Genomic DNA, 23429 nt, shown 5'->3' with positions numbered 1-23429 from the left:
ACCTTACATTGTGGCAGGCAAGAGAGCATGTGTAGGGAAACTGCCTTTTATAAAACCATCAGATCTCGTGAGCCTTATTCACTATCATGAGAACATGGGAAAAAACCTCCCCCATGATTCAATTACTTCCCACCAGGTCCCTCATGACACGTGGGGATTATGGGAGCTACAATTCAAGATGAGATTTGGGTGGGGACATATCCAAATCATATCAAGGCCCTTTCTGGACTGGGTTAGAAGGCTGGGAGAGGTGTCAGCCTCTGGTGTTCCTCTGTAGAGGAAAGCCAAGGATTCCATCTTCTCCCTAGGATGATGTCCATTACCTGATAACCTATCACGGTGATCTCTGGCTGCAGTCCCTCCTCTGGAGGAGATGGGTAGAAGAAATACTTGAAGTGCTGGGGATCTGGGGGCTGGGTTTCAACAGAGCTGTTGAGAAGGTAACTAGGAACAGGAGCTGTCCATTAGAAAGAAAGAAAGATCTCTAGGGCAGAGGCAAAATGTCACCACTCTCTTTGCTAAAACATAAAAGAGTCATCTTTTCACCAGTTCCCAGCAAGTTCCTCATCTCCATCTGAGACCACCTCAGCCTGGTCCTTATTGTTCACATCACTATCAGCATTTTTGTCAAAGCCATTCAAGTCTCCAGAAAGTTGCAAACTTTTTCACATTTTTCTGTCTTCTTCTGAGCTCTCCAAACTGTTCCAACTTCTGCCTGTTACCCAGTTTCAAAGTTGCTTCCACATTTTCGGGTATCTTTTCAACAATGCCCCACTTTACTGGTACCAATTTACTGTATTAGTTCGTTTTCACGCTGCTGATAAAGACATACCTGAGATTGGACAATTTACAAAAGAAAGAGGTTTAATTGGACTTACAGCAAAGATTTTTAAAGTATCCTCAAAGAATACCAAGGAGAACTAAAACAGAAACCCTCACACAGAGCTGGTAAGAGTGTAAATTGGCACAATTTGCTTCAGAAATTATATCCTGAGTCTTAAGAAGATTCATTTTGGTTGAGCGCGGTGGCTAACCCCTGTAATCCCAACACTGTGGGAGGCTGAGGCAGGAGTTCGAGACCAGCCAAAGAGTTTGAGACCAGCCTGGGCCATATATCGAGACTCCTTGGTATTCTGGACCATGATTTGAGGCCAAGCCAGTGAACAGGAAAATCCTGAGGTCAACCTGAATTTCCATCCAGGGTGGGAGAAAAACTAGCCCAACAGGATGGTTTAAGGGGAGGTTTGTTTGTGATTTTACTCCATGAGGATTGCTCATTCTATGTATCTATTATTTGTAAAAGATCAGCACATAATAATCCATCCACAAAGGCTGTTTACCTTTGTCTCTGCTAAGGGTTGATTTTCCATCTGATCCAAAATAAGCAACCAATGCACTACTATATCAAAAGTAAAAACATCAGCAATCCAGATAAATGTGAGTTTTAATTTTCTTTGCTTTTTATTTTGGCTTCTAAGGTGGAGTCAAAAGCTGTCTATCAACTCCTAGCTGGGGTAAAATAATTCCCATGAATGAATTCAGGGTCCTCTGAGGACCAGGCAGGAAAGAAAGAAGAACCAAGAAGAAAGCAAGGGAGAAGCAAATGAGGAAACAGAACAAGAGCTGAGAAACCAGACACAAAAAGTTGTCTCTGATGTGAAATTAGACAAAACGCCATGAATATTGGCTTAGGGCACACCACTTAAAATGAAAATCTTATTGGCTGGGCACTGTGGCTCATGCCTGTAATCCCAGCACTTTGGGAGGCCGAGGCGGGTGGATCACGAGGTCAGGAGTTCAAGACCAGTCTGGCCAAGATAGTGAAACCCCTCCTCTACTAAAAATACAAACATTAGCCAGCTGTGGTGGTGGGTGTCTATAATCCCAGCTACTTGGGAGGCTGAGGCAGAGAATTGCTTGAACCTGGGAGGCAGAGGTTGCAGTGAGCTGAGACCATGACATCGCACTCCAGCCTGGGTGACACAGCAAGACTCCGTCTCAAAAAAAAAAAAGAAAAGAAAAGAAAAAAGAATATTTCATTGAGATTGAGATGTATTCTATGTGCATGCATTATTTCTGTGGGAAACATGGCAGGCATTAGGCTAAGGTTTGGGTAGGTGATGGTTAGTCCCCTTGACACCTACAAGTCTAAGAAAGGCCCCTTCCCTTGGACTTTGAGAGGATTTTGAAAAGGGAAGGGAAGAGACCACTGGAAAATTTTAGGATCTCCAAGAAGGCAATTTTACAACATTCAGTAGATATACGGTGTGAAACATCTTCTCTGCTTCGTGTTTCTGGACGGTAGAGAAGACATGGTCTTCAATGGCTGGGGTGACTAATCCCCTCCAACACTGAAGACTCGGAACTTAATTAGGAAATTGAGCTTTCAGAAGAATTTGGCCACCTTATATTTGTTCTCAAAATCCACTAGTCAATTAAAAAACTCATGTGAACTTCCATTTCTTCCCAAGGTGGAATAAGAGGGGCAGGAATTATCCTCCTGTGGGCCTGTCTTACAGGGTAAGAAAAACCAAATGGTTTTGCCTGCTCTGACACACACTCAACATGACACCCCTGACACCAGATTCTCCAGTGGACACACCTGGGGGGTGCCCTATAATTCAATTCTGGAGATGGTGTCAGATCCTGCAGGTTAACGACTCAGTCCCACCGGACCTCCCCCACTTCAGATGCCAATTACAAGTCCCAGGTAGTGACCTGTACTTTTGACCAATGGGCTATAAATTGGAGTTCCCATGACCGCCTCCTTGGGTTTGATTAGTTTGCTAGAGTGGCCCTCAGAACTCAGGAAAACACTTTACTTCTGTTTACCCATTTATTATAAAGGACATCACAAAGGATACAGATGAACAGTCAGAGGGAAGAGATGCATAGGGCAAGGTATGGGAAGGGGCATGGAGCTTCCATGCCCTCTCTGGATGCACCAACCTCTGGGAACCTCCAGGTGTTCCGCCATTGGAAGCTCATCTGAACCCTTGGCCTTTTGTGTTTTTATGGAGGCCTTATTACATATATGTGATTGATGATATCATTGGCCCTTGGTGATCAACTTGACCTTCAACCTCTCTCCTCTTCCTGGAGGTTGGGGGAAGGGGTGGAGATGAAAGCTCCAATCCTCTAATCCTGCTTGGTCTTTCTGGTGACCAGCCTGCAACCTGGAGCTATCCAGGGAAGCCCAAGAGGAGAGAAAGTTGCCCAAAGAAAGAACCCTGGAAGTCTGCAGAGGGGTCTCGTGAGTATTATGGTGAGCACTGAAGCATGTATGTGAGGAAACTAAGCCAAGGATGGGAAAAATCCACCTGAAGGACTAGAGGGAGAGTCTTTCCAACAAATGATGCTGGAACAATTGGATATCCATGGGTACAAATATACACCTGAATGTAAAACTAAAAAACATCTAGAAGAAAACATAGAATTTTTATGATCTTCAGTCAGGCAAAGATTTTTCAGATAAAACACTGAAAGCAAGATCTTTAAAAGAAAAAATAGATAATTTGGCCTTCATCAAAATTAAGAACTTCTGCATTTGAAAGACACAGCTAGGAGAGATTTGTACACAAAAATGTTCATAGCTTTATTTGCAATGGTAAAAATCTGGCTGCAAGTGAATGTCTTTTTTCCCTCATTCTTGTCAACAAGTGTTATCGTCTATCTTTTTATTTTAGCCATCCTAGTGTGTATAAAGTGGTATCTTATTTCCCTGATCACTAATTGTGTGGAACATATTTTCATGTGCTGATTGGCCATTGTAAATCTTCTTTGGAGAAATGTCTTCTCAAAACCTTTGCCCATTTTTCAATTGGCTTGTCCTATTTTTGAGATGTAAATGTTCTTTATATATTCTGGATACAAGCTCCTTATATATGATTTGCAAATATTTTCTTCCATTCTGTCTGTTGTCTTTTCATTTTCTTGATGGTGTCCTTTGAAGTGCAAAAGTTTTAAATTTTGATGAAGTGCAATTTACCTTTTCTCTTTTGTTTTTTTTGTGCTTTTGATGTCATATCTAAGAAATCATTACCTAATCTAAAGTCATGAAGATTTACATCTGTGTTTTCTCTGTGAGTTTTATAGTTCCAGCTCTTTAGGTTCTTGATCTATTTTAAGTTAATTTTTGTATATGGTATGAAGTAGTGGAGATACATTCTTTGTCTTGATTATGGTGATACACTGGTGTATGCACATGCTAAAACTTAGCAAATTATACACCTAAGTGCAGTTTATTGTATGTCAATTATATCTCAGTATATCAGTTTTAAAGAGTGATTTCTTAATAATGTAACAGTAATACATTTATGATATAAATGTTTTTAAATAGAAAGATATAAAGACATAAAAAAATCATAGATAGCCCCATCATTGACTGTTAGCATTTTGTTGCTTTTCCATTTTATTTCAGTCTTTGTCAGTTTTATTTTAAACATCTTTATCATGTTTTAATATTTTTCAAGAATATTAAGAATATTTTAATACTAAATAAGAATGACTTTTATTATTTGTTTAATTAACATTTAATTAAAATTAAAGTGTAATTAAACACAGTCCATTAAAAATAAAAAAAATGAAAATTGGCTAAGATCCCATATTTGAAAGAGCCTGGAACAGGAGAGGACTAGAGTCTTACAGGATCCCAGCTGGGAAAGGACTTGTTCTCCCTAGATTCCTGTTGTACCATTTAATTTTTTTACAGTGTGCATAAAAATAAATTCATTTCCATTTAAAAGATATGTAACCTTTCTCCTGTCTGTTCTCAGAAAGAGCACCTTTAACCCAGACATGTTCTGTTTCCTCAGGGTCCTCACGGCTGCAGTTGAAGAGGCTCTTTAGCTCTTTCTTGGGCTCCCTTGGGTGAACTTGGATGGCTTTCCTAGTGGGAAAGCAGGGAGAAGACTGGGCAGAAGCCAAGAATCTGCTGAGCACGGAGCGCAGCGCATGGAACCCCACACTGCTCACGGTTGGTATTACCATATGCTGGGTGTGTGGGGTGACAGTGAGAGGAATTCCTCTGAGGGGAGTCTTCACCGTATGCTCATCTAAGACAGGATTTAACCTAAGGCTAGGAAATGGCCACCAAACCTCAGCCTTCCACAACGTGAGGTGGTTCCAGCCTGTCCCATCTGAAACAGGTCATCCCTCCCGATGCGTGTTAGTTTCACCTCCTGGAAGTTTCTCAGGGCAGCTACTGGCTGTGGGGCAGAGGCCGGGGCGCTGTCTGGGAGCCCCTGGGGGCATGACAGAGGGAAATCTTGTTTTTCCCTTAAGCACTTCACTTTATCATCTTTTACAGAAATCTGTTTTCCAACAATATAACAGTAGCTGAATTTCCAACCAGAAGCAAGGAAACCCATCATCTGAGAGTTGACATTAAAATAAGTTTTAGGTTAGCATTTCAACAAATAGTAACTCTCCTAGTCCTTTTGAGCTGCTATAGCCCAGTACCCTAGACATAACACAGTGCTGGGTGGCTTACAACAATAGAAATGTACTTCTCACCGTTCTGGGCTCCGAAAGTCTGAGATCAAGGTGCCTGCAGGATCCACTCCTGGGGAAGGCCCTTTTGCAGGTTGCAGACTGGAATCCTGTCTGAGGTCCCTTTTATAAGGCACTAATCCCGTTCATAAGGGCTCCACCCTCATGACCTAATCACACCTCAGAGCCCTCATTTTCTACTACTATCCTCTTGACAGTAAGGGCTTCAACATATAAATTCTGGGGGGACATAAACAGTGACTGGAGGCCCACTCCATGCCAGGTCCTGTGCTAGCTGTTGGGGATAGTGACTTAGGTAAGACTGAAGTGGCCCTGCTCTCTGGGACTCAAGTGATGCTATGTGAATAGGGGCCTGCTCAGGAGGCACAGGGAAGGAACTCACCCAGACTGGTAGGGTCAGGAAGGGCTTCCTGGAGGAAGTGGCATGTCCACAGAGATTTAATGGGTGAGCACATGTAGCCAGGAAAAGGCAGAGGGAAGAGTATTCCAGCTGAGGACACAGCATAAGGAAGGCGCCTAGTAACCAAGATGCTTGTTATCTCTGAGCCTCAGGAAAGTTGGTAACTGTTCCAACCTGTCCTCAGTTGTCCTGTGGGGGCAGTAAGGGGCACTCCTGTGCCTGCGCTTCAGCCAACCCATTTGAGGCCATGAGTGAGGCGGCGGTCGTTATGGGGAGATCCCCAGAGGGAAAAGTTCTTAAGCACATGGGGCTGGGCCTTCAGCCAGCCACGCATGGTGAGCTTTTCCCTCCACTGCTGACCCTGGAGGATCCAGTGACTGTTTAGTCCAGGGAAACAGCAGGTTTGTTTGCATACTTTGTTGCAATTTGTCTGATCAGATTTATTAGCCTCCAGGCAATGGGATGGAGACGATTACATGGAGGGACAATGAGGGGGCATTGGAGACGGAAGCTCTGAGTGCATGGCCCTGGAAGGACACCAGGCCAGCAACCATGGAGCTGAGCAAGGGTTTGCCTGGGGCTGGCCCTGACTAAATAATAATAACAAATGCTTATTGATTACACCACAGTTGATCCTAAGCGCTTCATATATATTAACTCATGGGAAAAACTGAGGCCCAGAAAGGTCAAGTAACTTACCTAATACAAAGCTCTGTAGCAGTAGAGCTGGAATTTGAACGTAAGTTGTCCGATACTATCGTACCTCTCCATGAGGGTGAAAACTGATGACGGCATTAACCTGCGCAGCATTGATTGTGCTCCGGGTCCTACTCAGGCCCAGTGTTGTTCTGGGCTCCGGAGATTCAGCAGTGAACAAGACCAGCAAAGGCCCTGCTTTCATGGGCTTATGTTCTAGTGGAGAGACAGGTAAATAATAATAATAATAATAATAATAATAATAATAATAATAATAACAACAACAATAAATGATAGTTAAAAAATAATTTCAGAGAGCAACAAGTGCTATGGAAAAATTAAAACGGGAATGTGACAGAGTGTGACAAGGAGAATTGGAATGAATGTAAGTGGCTTGGAGGTCACAGGAAGAGAATGAATTGACAGGCCCTAAGCATGGGCCATGCAGAAAGATTGCATCTCAAAGACTCTTTCCTTGTCTTGGCAGACGCTGTCAGGTCAGTATGTCAGAAGTCATCATCCACTCAGTTTTTATTTCTTAGAGATGGAGCAGCCACCCAAAAATTGAGGCAGTCCTAGAGTTTAATGTTTAATAAGTAAAGGAGTGTTATTTAAAAAAACAGTTTCCCTATTTGTCCTGTGATAACAGGTTTTTAGTTTGGCTCTTCATTTTGCATTTAATATTAAATGTGTTACTACTTACACCTGAAAAGAGATCCCTTAGGAACAAAGACTCACAGCGTTTGCATTACAAACTTCCCTGTGCTGATTTTGACTGAGGATAAACATCTTTCTGGAATGGACTGTGAATGGAAAGGGAAAATGTCACAATTTGCATGCAATTCAAAGTAACATCGGAGAAAGGTCAGTGCCTTCGCATGAGACCTCTCTTTTCAAAGTAAACAAGTGGAGCATAAAAGCACTTCGGGAGGTTTCTTTTTCCTTCCTTCTTTTCTTTTCTTTTCTTTTCTTTTCTTTTCTTTCTTTTCTTTTCTTTTCTTCTTTTTTTTTTTTTTGACAGAGTCTGGCTCTGTTACCCAGGCTAGAATGCAGTGGTGTCATCTCGGCTACTACAACCTCCACCTCACAGGTTCAAGCAATTCTCCTGCCTCAGCCTCCTCAGTAATTGGGACTACAGGTGCCCACCACCAAGCCCAGCTGATTCTTGTATTTTTAGTAAAGACTGGGTTTTACCAGGTTGGCCAGGCTGGCCTTGAACTGCTGACCTCAGGTGATCCACCTGCCTAGGCCTCCCAAAGTGTTGGGATTACAGGTGTGAGCCCCCGTGCCCAGCTAGCACTTCAGGAATTTTATGAGACCAGTGCCACTGGCTCCTAGACTGACCTATTTGATTGTGGGGTGTCATCCCTGTACCCCACTCACAAGCTCTAAGAGCTTAAAAGTCTACAGGACAAGGTTGGTTCTGACATAACTCATGGTTAGCAGCTGGGTCACTTGAAGGGGAGCAGGAAATAAGGAAGGCTCAGTGGCCAAATGAAGTGACCACCTGCCTGTGCCAGGCCCCAGTGACGGGGTGGAGGGGTCAGTGCACTGTGCCCTGGGATGCCAGGTCGACACGGGTTCCTAGTCATGCTTTCACTCTCCCGGGCCTATCACAGGTGTTTTCTTTCTGAGCCTCCCCTCCTTCCTTTTGCCCTAACTCTAGCCATGGCCAACAGTGAGGGGAGGGCAGGATAACTGTAGCCAGGGTACCCAGCCAGGAGGAGCTGGGGACACTAGGGTAGAACAGGTCTGTTGTGGGAACAGAAAGGACAAAGGCAGGGAGCAGCAGTAGTCGGCCAAACCACGAAGTGACTGCAAGTCCTGGCCAGGTGGACAGGAGGGTGCTGGCAGGAATGCCATGGTGGGTCAGGTAATGTGTACAAATGCCCAGGCAGAGACGCCCATGGGGACTTCCTCTGGGAGCAGGTGAGGGGCTGACCAGTAGTGGGGAAAGTGGACTAGGTGGCTAAGGCACAGCCTTGGCAGCAGTCTGCTGGGTGACCTTGGGCAAAGGACTTAATCTCCCTGGGCCTCAGATTCCTTGTCTGTCAAAAAGGATGGCCCTGTCCTTTCCCACGTGTTTGGGCTTATGATGTAGATGAGGCGATGAGAATCTCAAGGGCCTGGGCTCCAGGCAAGTTGCCAACACAATACAATACAATGAAGACTCAGTTCTCAGACTGAGATACTGGGCACAGCTTGCATCTGGAAAGTTCTAAGGTCAGAACTGGGCCTGAAGGTGGGGCTGAAAAGGCAGCAGAAGCTGTCACAGAGGACCCAAGAGTCAGGCTGGGGCAGGGGCCCCCCAGGGGTGGGTGGAGCTGGTTCTGCAAGGTGACTTAAGTGAGAAGTGGGCCTTGTTAAACGAATGTTGAGAAATGCCTCATGACATAGCCCCTTCTTGGAGAGTTAGAAAGCATCGACCCTATTAGTAGTTTTGAGAACTCCTGCTGTTAAGACACCTCTTTAATCCCACTGATTCTCATACCAACCTTTCCCCCTTTTCCAGATACCTAGGAACTATATACACTACAGATGTTTGGGTTTCAAATCTCTCTGAAGTCCTTCTTTCTCTCTTTGGGATTGGTCTTAGGGTGGGGGCTGTGGCAGAGGATTCTCCCTAGCCTTGGGGAGTGATGAGGGAACAAAGCATAGGAACCTGGCCGGGTCTCATGCTATTTTATTTTTCTTTTTTAAGAGAATAAACTTTTGATTTTGGAATAATCATAAATTCATGGGAAAGTTGTGGAGATAGCCCAGAGAGTTCTCTGTACCTTCATCCAGCTCCCCCTAATGTCAACATCTTATGCAACCGGGGCACATTTGTCAAAGCTAAGAAATTCACATTGGCCCAGGACAGTTAACTCTCCACACACTTTATTCAGAGTGTGCTTTATTCAGTTTTTCCACTCGGTCCTTTTTCTGTTCCAGGAACAAATCCAGGATATCACATTGCAGTTAGCTTGCTTTTCTTTTCCCTTCTGCATTCCTTTCACCCTCAGTCTGTTTGGTCGTTGTTGTTTTAGCTCCCTCCTCTTGCACTTCATGTCTGAGGCCCAGAGAGCAAGGTGAGAGGGATGGTGAGGTGAGCACAGGAGTTCTGTGCACCAGGACAGACACTGTGATGCCTTCCGTGAGGTGAGTGGCGCCTGCAGGGAGAAGCCCACAGTGTGGCCAGATGGAGAGGGAGTTTGGGACACCACCACCAGTCATGAGCGGGCTGAGGAGGCTACAGGCCAACCAGCTGAGAGAGCAGACTCTGCATCTAGTGGGTAACAGGATGGGCTGGTGGAGAAATCCACGAAGCTTGAGGGGCCTGCCTTGTCTCCAGTTGTTTTCTGAGGAAAGTAGCCTGAATTGTTCCCAGCTCAGTCACAGGCACAGGTGGGGTTTGTTAGTGTCAGTATGATAGCATGTTAGCAGAACCCAACCCTGCTACCTGAGACCCAGATGGTTGCATCAGGCATCACAATGTGGGTCAAGGCAAGGGGCCAGGTGAGGGGGCGCTCAGGCAGCAGGGTGGCTTGGCAAGACTGCTGCTCAGAGGTGCCCCATGGTGATGGAAACAAGCCAGTCAATCCTAGCCCTCCCTAAGTGAAGGACAGGCTGTGTAAGCTCTGGGACTGTCTGCAGTACCAGGAAGAGACACTCCTGGACCTCTGTGAAGCCCACTCCATACACCAGTGGAGGAGACAATTTTGCACCTACCCACCATGGATTTATCCTCTTCTTCTTTGCCAACACAACCTTGATTTATGCTTTGCCCAATAGCCAAATGCTTCAGGAAGGCTGGCTTTGGGGGGCAAGTCCTAGTGGGTGTCCAAACTCATCAAAGAGCTCTGATACTGCCTGCCAGTGGTTGCTTTAAGCATGGACATGTGGTATAATTCTGGCCAACAAGCCAGATGTGAGGGGAAGTCTCCTAGTGTGTAGGGGGTGGGAGAGAGGGATAGGTGTTCTGAGAAAGGTTTCCTCACTCTCAACAAGTGACACAAAGATGAAATGGCTCTTTTTCCTGAGTCTTGGCAATGGTATGCCCAGATGTGACACCTGGAATGTTGGCAACCATCTTGTGAATGAGAGAGCAGTGAGATGACCAGAAGGGAATGATGGGAGAACCAAGGTCCTCTCCATGTCACTGAGTCACCCAAAAACACCAAGCTTGGAGCCTCCTGCCTTTGGGCTTCTTGTGTGTGTAAGCCAGTTGACATGGGCTTTTCTTGTAACTTGAGATCACGGAATCACCCAGTACCAGATCTGTGATCTCAGGGACTGCACCCCATGAGGCCGTCCCAGTTCTCCCTCTTGGTCCTGTGAATTTGTGCCTGAGATCTCTGGATTAGTTCCCTGTTAATTTGCCAACAATTTAATGGTTTAAACCAATGCAAATTTATCTTTTACTATTCTGGAGGTCAGAAGTTTAAAATCAAGGTGTTGGCAAGGCCACGTTCCTTCTGAAGTCTTCTGGAGAATCCTGTTTCTTGTCTATTCCAGCTTCTAGAGTCCCCCACCATTCCTTTGCCCTCTTGTAAGGACCCTTGTGATTGCATTGGGCTCACCTATATCATCTAGGAACATCTCCTTATCTCAAGATCTGTAACACAATCCCATCTGCAAAGTCCCCTCTACTGTGTAAGGCGGCATATTCACAGCTTGTAGGGATTAGGGCCTGGCCATCTATGGGAGGGAATTATTCAGCCTAACAGCCTCCCTCACCCAAAGTGATCCATGTATCCCCCTGCTGGTTCCTTAGAGGCTGGTGGTTCCTGTGGCTTCCTCTCCATGGCAGCACTTGCATGGATCCCAGCCTGACAGCCCACCTGGAGTTTCCCACCAATCAACTATGGAGGCTCTGCTTGGGCCTAGTGACTACTCCTCGTGGGAGAGGAGAGCCTGGGGTGAGAGAGAGAGGGAAAGAGAGAGAGAGGGAGAGATAGAGAGAGAGAGAGAGATTGTGGATACAGAATGAACTGTAGCTACTTCAAAGTGGAGAGAAATAGTGGCCTTGTGTTTTCTCAGTAGCAGGGAAGCTGAAAAAGAAGTTGTCAGAGGTCTACCAGATGGTTTCAATGAAGTTCAGCGTGTCCTTATGTACTCACTGCTTTGGGATCCTCCTCAGCATCAGAGTCCCTGCAATTCTGACTAGATCTCGGTGCATCTATCAGGGCATGTGAGGATCAGAGTTGGACTTGAAAACCAATAGGCTACTGATCTGTTTCTCCTCCATTCTAGCCATTGGCAAGATCTGTGTGGGGAGAATTCAGAGTTGCAGGGTCAGCTTTTGGGAGCTTTCCAGCCACTTTTCTCCTTTATATCACACGCTGGGCTTCAGGCTGGGCCAAAGAGGCCCACATACGGATCCTGGGTGCATTCTGCACACCACATCCCAGACTGCATCTCTGTGTGACCTTCCACCTTCTGACTTTGCATTGGGTGTGAAGTAGGGTCACCTTGACTGTAAAGGAGGGGTTGGGGGCAGCCTCTAAAAGCCTGTAGCTCTCCAACATTACAGCTTGTGGATGGGACATTGAAGAGAAATTTTTGGAGTCAAAAAAATGAGAACAGAGCATTCTAGGGGCTCTCATCATCACCCCCAACTCCAGAAAGGGATGTGGTGGGAATAGTGGACTGAGTTGGCTTTGGGTGACCATCTCCCACAGTGTGGCCTAGGATGTGTTGTTCTGGCCTCTGAGGCATCAGAGCACCTCATGGTGGCTCCAGCTTGTTCCCACTCCATCACCCCTGCCATCTGTCCCCATGGGCGGGAAGATGTCCTAGCTTCAGAGCAGGCCAGCCCCATCAGGAGAAGCCAATCCATGATGCAAGAGATGACAAACAGAGCAATACAAATCTTGTTTGGAGAGTAAGCCACTCCTTAGAGAGCAGCGCTAAGACATCCTTTTGTTGCCTAGATTCTAGTGATGATAACTTCTCACTCTTCCCCTTGATGAGTCCTCAGAGAACTATAAACTTCCAAAGAATGCTTTGTTTAATGGTGGAAAGAGGAAGAACTGAAAAGAGGAAATGGGGGCCTTTGTCCTCTAAAGAGTAAGCAGCGTGGATGATGACATCAACAGCCAATGTGGACATGTCACCAGCACTGGCACCAGCAGCCCTGAGTTGGTACAATCTAGCTTCATGTGAATTCTGTCACACTGGGAGTCCCTCTTGCCCTCGCTTGGCCTCACTTTTCCTAGGGAGATTACAAAATCTATGTACCTACTTGAAGGAAGTTGTGGTACATCCATGGAATAAGACATGGAAGTAGAGGGCTCCTTGGAAAAGATGGTGGATCTGAGAACCCAACGCTTACAGGAGCGAGTGAAGTATAGTCTATTGCTGTGTAGCTCTCGCTGCCTCTGACCTCTAAAGTCAGCATGAGTCTCCTTAGCAGACCACATGTGTAATTAGCACAGGGAGAATTCTGGGAAGGCGTGAGGCTTCTCCAACACAGCCATACGTGAAGGAAAAGACCCACAATCTGGAGGCCCAGGGGATGGAGGAGGAGGCTCTTGACGTTGGGTTTGGGCATTTGTCAGGGTCGTGGTTAGAAATCCCTCCTGGGCTTGTCTGCTCAGCGGCTTTGGGTGTCTGTGCCAAGGGTGGCTGGGGGGCCCACCAAGGAATCTCCAGATCTGCGGGGTCTGATTCATCCTGTGTCAGCCCAGGGTGATGACAGATTGGTCTGATTTTGGGCAGAGAATTGCAACCAGTGTTAACAAGAGACAAACCTTTCCTAGATGCTTTGGGGAACTTCTCAGCATGTGCTCCTCCCAGCTCTTTGTCTCCTTTCCCATACTCAGCAGCAAGGCAGGCCACAGGCTCCAAGCAGTCCCTGGGGACAGGGGATGGTGGTGAGGCAGAGATGGTTTTCTATGGAGCCAGGATACAGTGGGGAGCAGGCATGTACCTCCGCATGGGGATGTTCCCATCACTGTAGCTAGAAAGGTGGCCAATTTCTTGAGATCTGAAAGGTATCAGGGCTCAGAGTGTGACCACTGGGAGGCCATTCTGCCCACACTGGCCATTGGCCAGGGCCACTGGGTACTTGATATAGTCAAGAGAAGCAGCCTTTGGGGGTAAGATGGCATAAAGGAATCTCCTCATTAGCTAAGAAAATGCAGGATCCTTTTATCAGTCAGGGTTCATAGCTGCAAGCAAAAGCAACTGTCCCTGGCTGGTGAAACAGAGACATTTTATAACAAGACAATGGGTGGTTCACAGTGTCCCTTGAGCCCTGGGGCACGTGGTGTGGAAGTTGCACAGCCGGGTAGAGCACCCTAACTTCTGCCACTGAACCCGTCTGGGAAAGACATATTTGCTTTGCTACAGGGCCCACTGTCAACACCCCAACCCTGGGCGCTGGCTGGAACAGAGCCCTTGCCCCTAGAAACTGGATGTCCTGCCACCAGCATCATCACTGCCCATCACCAGAACACAGGCTGTGCAGGGAGACCTGCTGCTTCTTGTAAGGGACAGACCCAGGCCACTTACCTTGTCTACCTGCCACAGGGGCTGGAGAAGCCAGTGTCTGGCACTTTTGACTTCTATAGTGACAGGTGGGTCTCACTGTGGGGGCACAAACATAGAAGGCAATACAAGTTTTTGGTGACTAAACAGATGACAGTTGTCCCCTACAAGGCATTAGGTGATAGGAACTGACTACAGGGCATCTGACTCTGCTCCTCCTTGGAAATGGCTTTCTTTTTAATGCTAATGTACCAGCCTCACCTCTGCTGACGGTGGCAGACACTTAAGCTCAGTCATCTGTTCCTGAATATCAGATGTTCTGTGTAAAAACACCAACCAGTAAACAAATTCCTGTTATTTAGTTTTATTTTTTCAGCTTTATTGAAGTATAATTGTATAGATTATATATTCAATATATAAAAATTAATCCATACAATAAAATTCAGGGTTTACAATGTGATGATTTGATGGACATATGCATTGTGAAATGATGGCCACAATCAAATTAGTTAACTCATTCATCACCTTAGTTACTGTGTGTGTGTGTGTGTGTGTGTGTGTGTGTGTGTGTGTGGTGAAAACATTTAAGGTCTACTCTCAGCCAATTTCAAGTAAAGAATTACAGTATTATTAACTCTATAATTAATAATACTTGCTGTGTATTGGGATCTAATATTCCTATTAGTGTAAGTTTCCTGTTATTATAAATGGAAAAGGTTATAAGGCACACATCCACCAATCAACTTCCCAAATGTGATTAGACGTGGTGAAACATCTGTATATGTAATAAACTACCACATTAGGATGTAAAATACTAGGCTGGGCAGGGTGGCTCATGCCTATAATTCTAGCACTTTGGAAGGTTGAGGCAGCCAGGTCACTTGAGGTCAGGAGTTCAAGACCAGCCTGGCCAACATGGTGAAACCCCGTCACTACCAAAAATACAAAAATTAGCCAGGCGTGTTGGTGCACGCCTGTAATCCCAGGTACTTGGGAGGCTGAGGAAGGAGAATCGCTTGAACCCAGGAGACAGAGGTTGCTGTGAGCCAAGATCCAGCTACTGCACTCCAGCCTGGGCGATAGAGTGAGACTCTGCCAAAAAAAAAAAGGAAAATACTGAAAACATAGCTTAAAACACTGTAGTTGTTAATGGCTACTCTGTAAGAAGTGATACTGTGATGACTGTTGGTGCCAGCAACTTGGGAAACCCTCCTTCCCTTGGCTGAGGTTCACCATGTTTCACACAGCCCTCTATGTGCAATGCTGGTGTTCTGTTAAGTGTAATTGCAACGTTTCTCAAGACTTTACAGATACATTGTTTTGTTTAAAATGTAGTGTGTTGTGTTTTAGGGATATAAATTTACGTTTACCTTAGATAAATTTCGGCCAGAAAACGGTATTGAGAGAGATACGTATGTTCCCTGAAGTTTGGATATCGAAAACCAAGCGGCATCCTGCAGTGGGGATGTTAATCAGGAAGACATTTTGTGGGGAAGGTCTTGATTTGAAGAGTGTCTCCCAAATGCCAGGCACTTTCCACCAATTAGCACTAACGCCCAGAGTACCCTTAACCCCCACTTTACAGGTGGAAATACCAGGGCTTTCTCAGGGCCCCACTGGAGTTGGGACTCACACCCAGGTTTGTTTGGCTTCCTCATTTATCTGCCCAAGATAAATCCTGTTTCTTGTTTTCTGAGCATAGCTGAACAAAGCTGAAGTATTCAAGAGAAACTTTACCAAAGTAAGAGAAATTGAAAAAATAGAAGATAATAAAATTATTCAAGAATATGAAACATAGGTTTTTTTTTAACCTCAAATTTCTATTGCTTACCTATCCCACATAGCACACTGTGTGCCATAATCTGTCTAGGATGGTGGGATGAAAGGATGTGAGCATTGAAAGCAAACACATGTGCGTGTGAAACCTAAAGCTATCAGTGATCAGTTGTGTGTTGGCCACTTTACCCTTCCCGACCTCAGGCTTCTTAGCTTCAGACAGAGATGATAACATTTTCATCAGAAGATTGTGGTGAGGTCTTTTTTTCTTTTTTCTTTCAGGGCAATTGTGTTGGTGGCATATTGGATATTTCTAACATGTACAAAGTTATGTATTTTGATTTATTTTTATTTCTTTCTATGTATATGTACTTCTTTTCAAATGCCAGGAGCTTTCCCTTGCTATCATTGTTCCTTTTGAAACAATTCAATTTTCAAGTCCACTGTTGATTGTTATGTTAAAGATTGAGTCACTGACAGATATTCAAGATTTAAGTCTGAAACGGTCAAACTGAACCCTCAAAAAAACAAAAAAAAACAAAAAAAAAAGAAAACTGCATATCGGAAATCATTACTGTGGAAATGAAGTTTATTTGCCATTATGAATAATGTCCAATATAAGAATATGCTTCTGGAATTCAGTACTGCTTTTAAGTACCAATGATACTTATTTTTCAAAAATGTAATGGCATGTTATTGCTTTGAAATGCTTGCTTAGGGCTTTTTTCATGTTGTCTTAAAATGTGCTGGTGAATTCTCCATTTTTGACATCCATTTCACAGGTAAAAGACAAAAAAATCTAGATTGGCCTTGATATTGGGATGAGAAAAAGTAAATAGCATTAAGAAAATAAAACAATCTTCATTTTAGAGATGAACCCATTAAAACAATTTAGGAAATGAGGGGCAAAAGGGAAGAAATAATATTGCCAAAGAACATGAGCATAACAATGAATGCATTTCAATGCTTAAGAAGGCTTGAGGTCACTTTTTTATTTAACTGAAAACAAAAGATTGTGGTGAGGATTAAATGACAGTCGTGGACATAAAGTCATGTAGTGGTTCAAGATGGTAGACTGAGGACACTTGTTTACTTCTCCTTCCACCCAGGATGCCACAGAAATTACAGAAAAGCTGGTGAAAAATAATAAGGCACTCGTTCTCTTTCCTGCTGCCCTGTGAAGAGATGCCTTCTGCCATGATCGTAAGTTTCCTGAGGTCTGCCCAGCCATGCGGAACTGTGAGTCAATTAAACTTCTTTTCTTTATAAATTAAATAATAGTAACAGTAAATCTGTAACTTACCAGGCGTGGTGGCACATGTCTGTGGTCCCAGCTACTCAGGAAGCTAGGGTGGGAGGACTGCTTGAGCCTAGAAATTTGAGACAAACCTGGGCAACAGAGCAAGACCTTGTTTTATTTAAAAAAAGAAAGAAAGAAAGAAAGAAAGTCATAACTGCTGGAAGAACATCAGACCCAAAAACTGAGGAAGTTATTGGAGGATGGATTGAGGATGGTACTGGAGTGGTGTAGAAAGTGGACTCTGTTTCTCATTTCCTTTCATCGCCATATTTCTTGTGAGTATTCAGATTCATACTTCATTGCCCTGTGTTGACTCTGGGAACCACTACAATCTGGCTTCTTCTACCATGATTCCATTGAAACCGTTCTTATGAAAGTGTCTCATGACCTCCCCCTTGCTAAGTCCAGCATCTGGTGGTCATATCACTGTCAGTATCTTAGGCAACCTGTTAGCAATATTTGTGATAGTTTTTCACTTCTTGAAACCTTGTCTTTTCTTCATTTCCATGACCCCTCAGCCCTCTGGTTTCCTTCTACCTCAGTGGTGGCTCCTGCTCTGTCTTCTTGGCTAGCTTTGCTCTTTCTGGCTGATCTCTGAACATCCCTGTTCCCTGGTCCTGGCCCCTTTTTCGTCATCTTCAATATTCTTGATGAGCTCCTCCATTCTCACAGCTTTCAACACTGTGTCTCAATGGCTCTTGCATTTCTGTCTCTAGTCTAGTTCTCTCCTTGGAGCTCCAGACTTGTATACTCAATTGCATTAAAAACAAAACAAAAACAAACCTTTTTAGCTGGATATAGTGGCCCACGTCTGTGGTTGCAGCTACTCAGGAGGCCAAGGCAGGAGGACTGATTAAGCCCAGGAGTTCAAGACCAGCCTGGGCAACATAGTAAAACACTGTCTCAAAAAAACAAAAACAAAAAAAACCTTTTTTAAAATAATTTTTTTTTCAAACTTATACAAAGCCTACAAAAATAAAAATAGCACAGAAAACACCTGCAAATGCTTTACCCAGATTTACCTATAATTAACATTCTCTCCATTTGCTTTATTTTTTTCTCCCTCTCTGTGTGTTCCTCTGTGTGTATGTATATCTATAACACACACACATACATAATATATAATGTTAAGCGTGTGTGTGTGTGTGTGAGTATGTATTTTTTTTTTTCCTGGAACCATTTGAAGGCATGGCCCTTTACTTCTAAACACTTCAGTTTTCTTAGGGATAAAAGGTTTTCTCTTACCTAACCATAGTGCAGTCATCAACTTCAGAAAATTTAACATTGCTACCATGCTTTATTTTTTTTGTTGTTGAACTTTTAATTTTTTTAATTTTACATTTTTATAATTTTATTTTTTTATTTCCATAGGTGTTTGGGGGAACAGATGGTATTTGGTTGCATGGATGCATTCTTCAGTGGTGATTTCTGAGCCATGCTTTATCTTGTCTACCATTCACATTGCAATTTTTGTCAGTTAACCCTAAAATATCCTTTATGACTTATTTAAAAAACTGTAGTACAGGATCTAGACTAGAGTCAGATATTGCATTTAATTGTGATGTCTCTTTGGCCTCTAATCTGGAGCACTTCCACAGCTTTTCTTTTTCTTTTATGACACTGACATTTTTAAAAAAACTGAGCACAATTTTATTGAATCCTTATAGTCCCTGCCCCCACCACATGAGGTCAGAACTATTATTATTCTCATTTTGCATGCAGGGAAACTGAAACATACAGAGGGTAAGAAACTTGCCTGATGTCGCAATTAGTAAAGATCAGAGCTAGGATTCAAACCTGCGCTGTTGGAATCTATACCCATCGACTTGACCATCTTACAGCTGCTTACTTTCAATATTTTCATAACACTCACAAAAATATCCTTACTAATGTTTTTACTTTATATTACACTGTACATTCACATTTTTTGAAAAATACAGTTCCCTCTCATTTAAAAAAAATTTTAAGTAGGACTTCCTCATTTTGGTTTTGCCTGATATTTTCTCAAGATTAGGTTCAGGTTGCTTGTGCTCTGCCGGAATACAACTTGGTTAGGTGTGTGCTTCTCAGGGCATCACATCCGGAGGCACACAGCATCTGCCCATGCCTCATTGGCAATGGTAATTTTGATCACCTTTCCAAAGTGCTGTTTGATTTCTCCCCTGTGTAATCACTGGTTCTTCCCTGTCTCTTCTTTGTAAATAACATACGGTCTGTGGGGAGACACTTTACTACCAGACAAATATTCTGTTCCTCATCAAAATTTACCTCTAGATTTAGCATCTACTGATGAGTTGTCCCTGACCCAACCTTTACTAGGATGGTTGGAACATGGTGCTTTTCTGACTCCAACCAACACTCCCCCCACACTGACCTGCCAACCCTCTAGATTGTGCTGGAAGTAAGACCTTCCTTCTCCCCACCCATCTACTTTCTCGCCTATTGATTATCAGTATGGACTCATGACTTTCTCCTTTAATGGTTAGTAACTCCATACTGTACTTCTTTAGGTGCTGAGATTGCATTTTTGTCTTCTTCTGCTGTCTCACGGACAATTCAAACCTAACCTGTCCAAAGCAGACCTCTTGATTTCCCACACCAAACTAATCTCCCACCTGACCTTAGTCTTTCCCATCCTGGGGAAGTCATCATCATCCACCCAGTGGCTCAAGCCAAAGACCTGGGTGTCATCCCTGAGTCCTCCCTTTTCCTCAGATCCTCACCTAATTTGTAAGCAAGTTCTCTTCTGGAATTCAATTTTGTTAAAAAAGTTAATGAGCTAAAAAGACAGAGCTGAAGATTAAATTAGTGGGCTGGAGGAGTGGCTTTCATATTTTATTGCATATTGGAATCACCTGGGGAGAGTTTAAAGCTCCCAGTGTCTAGGTTGCATACTATATAAATTAATCAGACTTTCTGGGGGTGGGTCCAGACAACATCAGTTTTTAAAGCTCTCTGAAGTTTGAGCAAAAGAGGTTTCCCAGAAGGGGAGGCAAAAGGAAAAATAAAACACATAGTTGAAGGATCTGTTCGACAGATTTAGGACTTTCTATACCCATAGGAGATCCAATATATATCCTGACACCAACAGACTTTTTTCATGCTCTTTGTAAAACAGACCCTTGACTTCCTAAGGAAAAGAGAGTGTATAAGAATGTTTGAAGTCAAAGGGAGGCTGGTTTCCAGTTCTCAGATGTCAGAGTAGAGGTTCTGTTGAAACTTTCTTCTCAATATAAGCGCCCCCAGACAACAAGGAGAATAAGAAAGAGAAGTGTAAACTCAATCTTTGATTAAACTAGGAAACATCTGAGGCCCGCCCAGCACCGCATTTGAGGAAGGGCTGCCCAGTGAAGAGAAGGTCAACAGTGTGGAGCGAGGATGCTGAAGATGCTGTGGCTGCAGCAATCAGCTCCATTCAGCAGAGAGTGCTTCTGCAAAGTGAAGGGTTCACTGGGTCCCAAACCAGCAAGAACTTACCTGAAGCTGAGGTAGGAGGGAGGCGGGACTCTGACCCAAGTTGAAGACTGGACAAAGCTGGGAAGAGGTGCCAAAAGCATGGGTCTTTAAGACACAGCCATCAGTGCCATACCAGTTTACCATCGCCATGGCGACACCCAGAAATTACCACCTCTTGCCACTGACAACACCTGGAACTTACCACCCATTTCCTAGCTAATTCTGAATAGCCTGCCCCTTAATTAGCATATTATGAAAGTGGGTCTAACTGCTGCCCCAGCTGCTACTCTCTGCACATTGCCTCCTGGGTAGCCCTGCTCTGAAGGAGCAGTCATGGAGCTGTAACCCTGCTTGCCTCAATAAAACTGCCCTCTACCACGGGCTAGCTCTTGAATTCCTCCCTGGGTAAATCCAAGAACCTACCCTGCATCAAAACCATGAGAACAGGGTACCAAGACCAAGGGCAATAGCTTCCCTAGACCTGTTTCCTCTAGGAGAGGCTGTGCTAAAAGACAGAATGTTAGGTAAATTATCTTTGCAGGAGACATTCTGAGGGTGAGGCATATGGAAGAGAGGGACTGAATAATAAGAACCCCTGTAGTTGCCAACCTCTTTTGAGTGGGGAGAAAACATGTATTTCTTGTTTCTGTCCTCTCTACTCCCGACCTTTCACCTTCCCACCATGCCCCCTCCACCCCAATAAGACACCTGACCAAAGATGGCTTCACAGCAGAATTCTATCAAAACTTTTAAGAAAGATATATGCAATGTCCATAGAAAAAGAAGAAAACACATCCAATTCAACAAAACACTGATGCTAAAATATCATAAAAGGAGCAAAAAAAGAGATAAAATTGCAATTTTACTTATTAATATTGGAGCAAAGTTTCAATTAAATTATCAGCTAATGGGGTCCAACGGTATGTTGGAAAAATAAATCACTGTGGTCAGGAGGACTTTAGACCAACAGGGAAGGATATTTCAATATTAGAAGATGATGAGCATAGATTTTTCACATGATTATCTTCATAGTTGCTGATAAGGCATTTGGCAAAATTTAATATACATATTTGACCAAAAATGTTTTATAAAGTAGGAATAGGTAAACAATTTTAAACATGGTAAATAAAAGAAATATACATATTTCAAAGTTGCCATTATGCTCAAAGTAGGAGAAAATGAGAAATATTCTTACAGTCAGAAATAGCAGGAGGAAGTTTCTATTGTTGGATGTTATTTTGGAAGTATCAAAACATGCATGTAGACAAAAGAATAAATTGTAAAGGGAGAGAGAGACATTTATAATTATTGTTATATGATTTTATATCTGGAAAATTCAACAAAATAAGTTGAAGAGTAATCTAATAACAAGGGAAATTCATAAAGTTGGTGAATAAAAAATCAATATGCAAAATGACTTGCTTTTCTATATACAAATAGTAACCAGTTATAATGGAAGAAAAGATCCTGTTTACGACAACACAGTGACAAAATACTCAAGAGTAAATGACAAGACACACAAGATCTAAATGAAGAGGACTTTGAGATGCTGTTGAGATAAACCAAAAATGGGCTGAGAAAAGATGTAAATACATAGTCTATTTCTGTCTATGGATGATTAAATACCATAAAGATGGCAATTCTCCATAAGTGAATCCATAAATTTAATACAACCCTAATTAAAAAATATCAATAAGAAATGTTTGTGACTAAAAGTCTACAGAAAAGTAGACATGCAAGGACAGCCAGGACTTTTCTGAAAAAGATGGAGACACCTGATGGGGCTGGGGAGTGGGGTGGGGAATCAGGGAATAGCTCTACCAGAACTGAAACCCATCTTTAAAGCCACAGCAATTGAAGCAATATTGTACTGGGTATGAAGAAACCTACAAATCAATGAATCAGAATGGAGACTCCAGAAATAGACACAAACTCATATACAAATATATGATAAAACAGCATTGCATATTAATGAAGGATGGTAGGCTGTTAAAAATAATGTTTATACTCCAGAGAGCCATCTGGGAAAGTGCTATGGACTGAATGTTTGTGTCTGCCCTCCCCAAATTCACATGTTGAAATCTTAATCTCCCAATGTGCCATTAGAGGTGAGGCCCTTGGGAGGGGATTAGGTCATGAGGGTGGGGCCCTCACAAATGGAGTTAGTGTCCTTATAAGAAGAGATAGGAGAGAGTTGGCTTCTTCCTCCTCTCTCCCTCTGCTCTTTTCTCCCTGTGAGAATACAATAAGGAGATGGTAATATGCAAGCCAGAAAGAGGAACTTTTCCAGACATAGAATCTGCTGGCACCTTGGTCTTGGGCTTCCCAGACTCCAACCCTGTGAGAAATAAATGGTTTTTGTTGTTGTTTAAGCCACTCACTCTATGGTATTCTGTTCCGGCAGCCCAAGCTGACCAAGACAGAAAACTGGACCCCTGTTTCACTTCTTATATGAAGTAATGGCAGTTGGATCCAAGATTTAACATTATAAAATGAAATTAGGAAAGCATAAAGCTTAAGACAATTTAAAAATAACTAAGAGAGGCCTTTCTAAGTGTTGTAGAAAACCCAAAAACCGTAGAAAAGATTAATAAATTTAATAATACAAATAAAATAATTCTTCATGGCAATTAGACAAAAATCCCACTATAAACAAAGTCAAAAGAGAAATGATGTTTTGATGGGGAAATGATGGGGACAATATTTGCCACAGAAATTAAATCATTGAATATAACAATGTGCTCTCTCAAGTCAATAAGAAAAAGACCAACCATCAAAGAAAAAGAGCAAAGGACAAGTAAAGGAAGTACGAATGGT

At 43.4% G+C, this 23429-nt stretch overlaps 1 long non-coding RNA gene across 1 annotated transcript in view; it reads left to right on the top strand.

Moving 5' to 3' along the window:
• Positions 1-4820: 4820 nt before the first annotated feature.
• The window catches only part of LOC113224806, a 95430-nt gene continuing 76821 nt past the window's right edge, over positions 4821-23429 (top strand). Inside the window, exons 1-2 of the long non-coding RNA XR_003309421.1 lie at positions 4821-4975; positions 16966-17059. This is a non-coding gene — a long non-coding RNA (uncharacterized LOC113224806). The remainder of the gene's footprint in view (positions 4976-16965; positions 17060-23429) is intronic.

Source organism: Piliocolobus tephrosceles, chromosome X, assembly GCF_002776525.5.
Source record: "Piliocolobus tephrosceles isolate RC106 chromosome X, ASM277652v3, whole genome shotgun sequence".
Classification (NCBI taxonomy): Eukaryota; Metazoa; Chordata; class Mammalia; order Primates; family Cercopithecidae; genus Piliocolobus; species Piliocolobus tephrosceles.
This window is presented reverse-complemented; position numbering and strand designations above follow the sequence as displayed.